This window comes from Tinamus guttatus, unplaced genomic scaffold (assembly GCF_059628265.1).
Source record: "Tinamus guttatus ecotype Peru unplaced genomic scaffold, ASM5962826v1 Tinamus_guttatus_pri_ptg000198l, whole genome shotgun sequence".
NCBI lineage: Eukaryota > Metazoa > Chordata > Aves > Tinamiformes > Tinamidae > Tinamus > Tinamus guttatus.
Genome location: NW_028288732.1, coordinates 5264689 through 5271772, shown reverse-complemented (window position 1 = coordinate 5271772; position 7084 = coordinate 5264689).

Below are 7084 nucleotides of genomic sequence, written 5' to 3'. Positions count from 1 at the left end.
ATTTACAATGACCTTTCTTTTAAAATAAAAATCTTAATTTCAAGAGTTGAAATACATTCAGTTCATAAATATCTAATGGAACATAATCCTTTTTGTTCCCAGCTTATTGAGAATAAAAGTGATAGAGGAGAGAGACACAGCGTAAGTAAATAGTAGCAAAGAAATTAGTTCTCTCCCATTTGCAGGAGAGAGAAGTACCAGTTATCACCAGAAAAAGATAATTATTTCTTTGCTGTTTGTGTAAAATATAAAATGAGCAGGAGTTACTGGACATTAGAAGGGAATAGGAGCTTCCATTGAAGCTTCCTCTAAAAGCGGAAGGGGCTTCTTTGAAACAGGTTCTCAATAGAGTCTTGTTGGAAATACGTGGGTTTCTTCTCAGTCCATAGGAGGTTTGTATTTTGAATTCTGTGGGAACAAATGTGTTTTGTACTGAGTTTTAGTTTTACTTATGGGTTTTTCCGAATACATTCACTGCAGGCCAGCATAGCTAATATTCACAAACTTATTAATGCAAGGAGAATTTCCAGAATTTAATGTGTTGTTTGCTTGTGTATATACAGTTGGTGCTAATTATGAAGGTCAGACCTTTGGAGTGATGGTTGCTGTCCTCTGCCAGGTCTGGTTATGCCCCTCAGAGGGGATACCTGAGCATGTCTAGCCCTGTTGTCTTGAATTTTTTCATCCTATTCCCCAGAGAAAAATTCCAGAATAATAAACTATGCATTTATATTTAAATATAAATATCTCTAACTTAGTTGTAAACCTTTTTAGTCCTGTGTAATGGAAAGTATTATATTTGGGAAAGAAGGGGAATGCTTTTAAGAGGGAGCAGAGATTAACTTTACCAATAGCTAGAACTACCCCTGGTGCAAGAGGAAAGAGCTTCTGTGAAATGGGGATATGCAATGGCTGGTTCTTCATATTTAACTAATTCTATGAATATCCTCTGATGTTTGTAAAAGTGATTGGGATGCTAACAATCTCTTGTTTTAAACTTTATGGGGGGCCTAAAAAATAAGTAGGGGTTCGTAAGCTAGGCTTACACTTCAGGTGAGTTTTCAAGGTAATTACTGAGTTTGAAAGAAAGGAGAAAGGAGATGACAACTCGGTCATCTTTGCTCTCAGTCAAGTGAAAGTTCTTCCTGACCAATTTTGTTTTCCTTGCATTAATCTGTTGCAGTCGCTTTTTACTAAGGGAAAGACTTTGAAGATAGACTTGACCTAAAGCTATGGAGATGTGGAGTGATGACTGCCAGTTAGCAATGCTGAGAGAGGATGTCAGGCAAGTGCAAACACTTCCCTACCAGTTAGACTGAGCATAGGTGCTAAGTGAAAAGATGCAGAATCTCATTATTCCAAGTCTGGTTTTAAAAGTTTTGCTTCAGTGAGCCAATAGAAACCAGAGGAAAGGGTAGTTATGTTATTTGATACTCAGGAAATAGCCAGTCTATCTACCTTAAATCCAGAATTATATAGTTTTCAGCAACTATAAGAATTATTACCAAAAAATGAGGTGGCTAGCTCTCAGCCACAGTGAGAGCAGCCCTTGGGCAGTACTTATTAATAGTGATTATCCTAAGTATTGTTTTCAATTTTATATATAAAAAATAGATATATGTGGTCATGAGCACACATGACAACTACTTCATGGTAAGATTTTCATCTACATTTGTAGAGTGGTCATCTTGGTGGACAAAAGTAGCAAAGTACTTTTTTGTAATGGAAAGTTGTCAGCAGAGTTTCACATGTTAGTTTAGATGTCTGCTCTTTATTAAGAAAAAAGAGTGTTTGGGGGAGGGTGAGGCATGTCAAAAATAAAATACTGCAACTTCCATAGCTGTGCGGTTTAAGTGACCCATGATGTGGCAGTGGGTCCTGGCATCTGTCTGGTGCAGATGGAGCGGGGCAGGAGGTGCAGTTTGCTGATGTTGTCCCCTTCTGTCCTTGTGGGGGGCACCCACCCGGTGCCAGCTGGGGCTGCTGGGCAGCAGTAGCGACTCGCTAGGTTCTGCCTCTCTGCTCCAGGAGAGCTGCTCCCTTGTACCTCCTTCTGAGCTCCTCATACCTGAAAGCACCTGCTGGGAGTGAAAATGGCTCTGGAAAACAGGTGTTAAACTTCTACAGCATGCACACATCCCTGAAGTGAAAATCATCAGCTGGGAGATGCTTTATCTTTCCCTTTATCCCCATTCAGTTAAGCTTTGTGGCTCGCAAAATTTAAGAGCTGCAATTATTTGTAATGATGCCTCATTGATAAGGTAATACTCAAGATAGTGCCTGTAGCTTCAGAATATAATTTGACTGCAGACTTCACACTAATTATATTTTCAGTGAAAAAGCTGTTTTAAATCTTGATAGTAATTGTGGGGGGCATCATCGTTCCTGCCCCTGTCCTGAAAAATGAACAGCCACTTGACCTACTCACTAGCAGTTGCTACCTCACTAGAATGAACCTGGCTGACAAAAAAAAGAAGGAAACAGTGTAACTTCATTTGCTTTTTTCTCTTTTATTTCAGTGCAAATGCTGCAGAACTTACTTGAGATCACTATAGTTGCTCTGGGTTTTCAGACAGAAAAGGAGATCAGAATTCAGTATGTGAAGTAAGTGTGTGAGCCAAAAGGTTTATAGAACAGTTTATTAATGTGGAACCTGGTTGATTTTGATAGCAACAAATTCAAGTTGATGTAGCAGAACATCTTTAACATATTAGTAAGGAGGAAGAACTAAGAATAGGTTTAAAAAGAAATTTTTCAGCCTCGTAAGCTGTATTTTTCTCTAGTTATCCTCACCCCCAAAAAAACTGCCTTAATCCTGCAAGCTGAGCATTTTCCCTGAATTTATCAATAGGCTTTTTTGTTCCTTTATTTCCTCCTAAGAGCTGGCCATGACCACGGACTGCTGGAGGTATGCACCAGTCTCCTGCTAGCCTTGAGAGAAATGGAAGAAAAAGGGGAGATGCTCTCTGAAGTGAACAGGATAATCTCATTCCCTGTAAACCCTCAGCAGGAGTCAGGGTGTGCACAGCTACCTTAGCAGGTACATTTCCCTTCCCTATCCCTGTGCCTGAGCTCTGCAGCAGGGAAACGTTCAAGCAGTTGTTGTCTGCTGGGAACACCTCCCAAAACTGAGCTCCTTTCAGTGCAGTAGTGCCAGTGCTCAGAAGAACCTGCTGGAACACGCATGCAGGGTTAATAGCAGAGAAGCAGAGCCTGGCACTTATACAAGGAGACAATCTGTTCTTGTCCTAAGATTTCACAGTGATTCATTTCACTGGGTTTAATTTGTGACTTTGAAACACAGAGATAGTTGCCTTGGGTTTGTTTTGAAAATGCTCTGTTAGAGCTTGCCTGAGAGCGAGTGGAACGGTGGCTGGCCTAGCAATGGCACAAAGTCACCAGCTTCTCACAATAGCAGAAGGTTCCTTGTCACAAAAATCTTCCCAAAAGTAGCTGGCCTCTCTAAGACTAAACACAGCCTGTAGAGGGCAACAGAGCTGTAGTAGTAAATCCCACCATGCTTCTTAATATTTAATTTATATTCCCATATGTGATGTTTCATTGTTCATGCAAGATTTATTAGGCTGTCCAAGGGTACCATTATTGGCAGCGCATTGGACATAATATAGTGCATGTGCTTCATGCTACTATTTTGTTTTTTTCCTTTAAAAACATCTATTAAGCATGCATACTGAGCTGTAGAAGTGCTCTGAGTGAACAGAGCCAATTTCAGTGCATTACTGTTGTTAGCAGAAAGCAGCCAGTGATCTGCTTCTGCAGAGGGTGACCAGCAAGAGTATAAACTCTATCCCATCTAAGTAACAGGTCCCAGGTTTATATGAGCTTGAATATAAACACTTTTCTGTAGGTATGTTCTGCACTCAAAAATTCTAATGTTGTATACATTAAACATGTCCACTTACTGCTATTCCAAGCATTAATTTTGGCTATCATACCAAAAATCTTAATGAGAATATATGCTTAAATATATGCAAGAAAACCTTCTCTGGTCCACAGAACAGACTGAAAACGTGTTGAAAATGCTAAGATGTCCCTGTTGTCGTCCTCTTTAGGGTGATGAAAAAAGAACCCCATTCCTGGTGACAGTTGTCTTTTAGATGCTAAGCTCCTTTCGTTTGCTTTGCTCTCCAAATCTGCAGGAAATTGCAGTAAGGACCATGGATTATATTTTGAACCGAGTTTGCCCCACTGTAATGTTACAGCAAATGCATGAGTAGAAAATTGAACTGTAGCATTGAATCAAGTTCATGATATTACTCAAATGAGCCCTTAGTTTTCTATGAGAAAGAGGAAAAAAAAGCATTTTGTGGCTATTTTTTATTTTTTAGTGACAGACAGAAGCAGAGACCACAAGATGTCACTCTCTCCTAAGCAGCTCACGAGTGCTTTATCTTAGTAATCCTTTGGGAATGTTGGAAAGCTAAATATCCAGAATGGATTTTTCTATTAAGTGTGTGTAGCTCTTGGTGAAATCACAAGGTTGTTTGTGAGTCTAATTAAAACCGTGGGCCTGGGATTAGCACCTGGTAAACGTCCTCACCTGAGGCGCCTGGCAGAGCCCTTCCCTTGGATGCTTTCCCCCTCCACACAGGTAAGTGCATTTAAGGTGTGTGGTGAGTTCGCAGGTCCAGCTCGCAGCCTGCGTGATGGCATCGTGTGCGCTACAGTAAAAGTACAAGTTTACTTTTCTACCCATCCCGATAAACTGCACTAGCGTTGATGCTCTGATTGCTTCAGAGTCCTAGGACTGAAGCAGGACATGCTCTTTCTGTTGGTAGTAAGGGAGAAGTGACAAAGGCTGCAGTCGCTGCTATGCTGGTTTTGCTCTCTTGTTATTCTCTGATTTACCTCTATTTTTTCTCCTCTCCCTTGCTGCAGGCACCGATTCCCGGCATGTTCTCCCTTTAAGCAATGCAATTATCATGGTGTGTCAGGTCTTTCACTCTCTGGGGAGAAATTAATTTTTTTTCTTATCAGAAAAGACTTTTTCTCTTTTTTAGAAGAGAAGACTAGATGTATTCCCAAAGCAGGTTAGGGCAGGGGTAGCATTTGCGTCCCTTTTAATGGGTATCTTTACTGTTCTTCTCCCAGTGGAAAATGGAAATATATGAGTTAAAAATGAGGGATATATGATTACAAAAATACAGTGCCAGGGAAGAGAGGAAAGAGGTACCTTAAGTCAGGTACTGCTTGTAGGATGTGAATTCACTTCCCTCATGAGCTGCTCTGTATCTATGGACATGTTCAAGGAGAAATTGTTGTTTAACTTCCTTTGTAAAACAGCCTGCAGCCCCAGGAGTTTGGGACGACGCTGCAGAGGTTACTGACTCTTGTTGTGTACTGGGGGCTTCTGTTAACGGGTTCAGTAGCTCATCTTTGGCCTCCAGCTGCTGTTGCTTAAGGGCTATAAAATAAAGTTACACAGAACGAACAGTTTATCATACAAAAAGGAGCTGGTAAAGCTCATGAACTCTATGAGCTCTATGTATCTGTTTCCCCATCTCTACTGGAGCTTCTCAAATAACATTCTCTTTATATAGGACTGCTTTTATAACAACATCTATGTTCAGGTTGTTTTTTGTAGCAGTAATTAGGAGCCATAGTGAGGAATGAATTGCTCTAGGCCTTAGGTAAACTGGACTGCAAAGCTGGTAGAAAGATAGCAGACTTTGTCACTCTGGTGCGTAAATGGAAAGGCAATGAAGATAAAAGCACTGTTTTTATCCACAGATAAATGTATTTATGAGTAAGTGACTTTTAGCTCCACTCACAATTTTAGAAATTGTTCAGCCTTTTTCAAAACACTGTTCAAATAAAAGATCTGGTAGGGGCTATGCCTGGAATCCGAGCAGCTCATCATTTGTAAGTAAGTGGAAGCTCAAATCAAGCGCAGCAGAGCTCAAAACGTTTGCAGCTGCTTCTGAAAGCACAGTGTGCAAAAGCCTCCTCAGGACCCTCCACCTTCCACTGTGATCAAATAGTCTGATTTTTTTTCCTTAATGATGTGTTTGCAACACTGCGTTCTGAAAAGTAATTTGCCAGATAGTTCTAGTAAAATTCTAGGTCTTCTGTTAGGAGCTGGCTAAGGAAAAAGATTAAATGCATTCCTGCAGCTGGGGAATTAAACCCAGATTACCTGACTTTCTATCTTTGCAGTCACACTGAATCATAACTCGAATGACTATTCAGGTATGACCTATGCTTTACAGTTGACAGGTTGTTTCAGCATCCACCTCTCAAACATATGTCTTCTGTTCCCTATGGAAAAAAATGTCTTTTGGAAGAAAATGAGAGAAGAATCTCTACAGGAAGCAAAGGAGTCTGTTTTTGCGTAGACATACTTTAAGTAAAGAAAAAAGGAAAATCTAATGCATAGTTATACTTGATTTAGATAAAATCCATTCTAATGTTCTCATTAAGGGATTGGAGTTGGCTGTGGAAAAAAGAAAAATCCTGTTTTTTTTTCCAGGAAGTTCCTTTCTGCATTTGTTCAGATGAGATGCAGCACAATTGCTAGACATAAGAGCTTCAAGCATTCTCTTAGGTATTATAAAACTTAGGAGTCTAGGCTAAATCAGAGTTTAAAACTTTTACTCTGTATTGACATGTGTTAAGATCCATGTTTGAAAACCTAGCAACTTAGTGATAGAATATATACAAGCAATAAGTGTATGATAGCAACGCCTTTATAGAATGAAGCAGTTATGGGAGAACGTGCCAAGAAATAGAAGAAATGAGGAAGTTCTTCATGCCCTGAGACCTGAGAGAGTCATGGTCTAAAGGGTCACGGTTTGCACAATGCCAAAACTCACCAGTTGCCAAGATTCTGGTACACAAAGCCTTTCATTTAAGGCTTTTACAATTGTCAGTAAATGGCATATATGAAGTAGTAGTAGCCAGAAAGCTGAAATAATTTCATGAGGAAACTGATAGAATTTTTCAGATTCATTACCAGAGAAATTCTTGCTTTTGGGAAACGTTCTCTTTGGGTCAGGCTGCTGACTTGGAACTGCCGGAGCGTAGAGACATTCCGTCATTTTCCATCAGCAGGAACACATAAAGC